Genomic DNA, 1,272 nt, shown 5'->3' with positions numbered 1-1,272 from the left:
TCATAGGTTCTTTTGAATTTTCTAACTTTTTGATAGAGCCATAGACATAATAGTGACTAATTTCTTCTTTTTATTTGTTTGTTAATTGTTTGTTTTTTTTTTTTGAGACGGGGTTTTACTTGTTGCCTAGGCTGGTCTTGAACTCATGGACTCCAGCAATTCTCCCACCTTGGCCTCCCAAAGTGTTGGGATTACAGACTTGAACCACCACCCCTGGGCTGCCTCTGGTTTTTGTTATAAGAAATACAGCAGCCCAACCCACTGCCAGACCAGGAGTGCACCGCTGTAACTCAATCCTGCTCCTCTGGGTTGAAACCCGGACACCGCCAAGATGCCGGTTTACCACTCTTCTCTCATGAATCCTGACAATAAACTCATTGGAAACATGGCACTGTTACCTATCAGAAGTCAATTCAAAGGACCTGCCCCCAGAGAGACAAAAGATACAGATATTGTGGATGAAGCCATCTATTACTTCAAGGCCAATGTCTTCTTCAAGAACTAAGAAATTAAGAATGAAGCTGATAGGACCTTGATATATATAACTCTCTACAATTCTGAGTGTCTGAAGAAACTCCAAAAGTGCAATCCAAAAGCCAAGGTGAGAAAGAAATGTATACACTGGGAATCACTAATTTTCCCATTCCTGGAGAGCCTGGTTTTCCACTTAATGCGATTTATGCCAAACCTGCAAAAAAACAGGAAGATGAAGTGATGACAGCCTATTTACAACAGCTAAGGCAAGAGACTGGACTGAGACTTTGTGAGAAAGTTTTCAATCCTCAGAATGATAAACTCACCAAGTGGTGGACTTGCTTTGTGAAGAGACATTTCACGAACAAGAGTCTTTCAGGACCTGGACAGTGAAGGGAGCTTGGGCAGCCACCCTCTCCAGAAGCCTGGGCAGCATTTTCCGGCAAGATATACACAATCTTTTGCTTTTATTTCATAAAGTTTTATACAGAAGAGAGAAGAGCATGTCTTTACTTGAAAAACTCTTAATCAAGAATTCGGGTAGGAGAAAAGAAAGTGGGTTATCAAGGGTGATGTGAAATTTTCTGCAGTATTAAGCTGGTGTTATAAGAATAAGTAATAATAAAGAAATTTCTAACAAAAAAAGAAATACAGCAGCCCATGTGTTACAATGAATGGGAACTGATTGTAGTCAGTGTTAAGACAGTAAGGAGTGATGGACGCTATGGCAACTGGAGGGGACATGCCTTGTGCTGTAGAATACCTTGTGTTCCTCCCATTCCAAATCCATATATTGAA

At 40.6% G+C, this 1,272-nt stretch overlaps 1 pseudogene; it reads left to right on the top strand.

The window, feature by feature from the left end:
- Positions 1–316: 316 nt before the first annotated feature.
- LOC108312470 lies at positions 317–1,065 on the top strand (annotated as a pseudogene).
- Positions 1,066–1,272: the final 207 nt, after the last annotated feature.

The sequence above is a fragment of the Cebus imitator genome, unplaced genomic scaffold (assembly GCF_001604975.1).
Source record: "Cebus imitator isolate Cc_AM_T3 unplaced genomic scaffold, Cebus_imitator-1.0 Scaffold125, whole genome shotgun sequence".
NCBI lineage: Eukaryota > Metazoa > Chordata > Mammalia > Primates > Cebidae > Cebus > Cebus imitator.
Note: the sequence above shows the minus strand (reverse complement) of the source record. Positions and strands in the feature narration are given on the sequence as shown.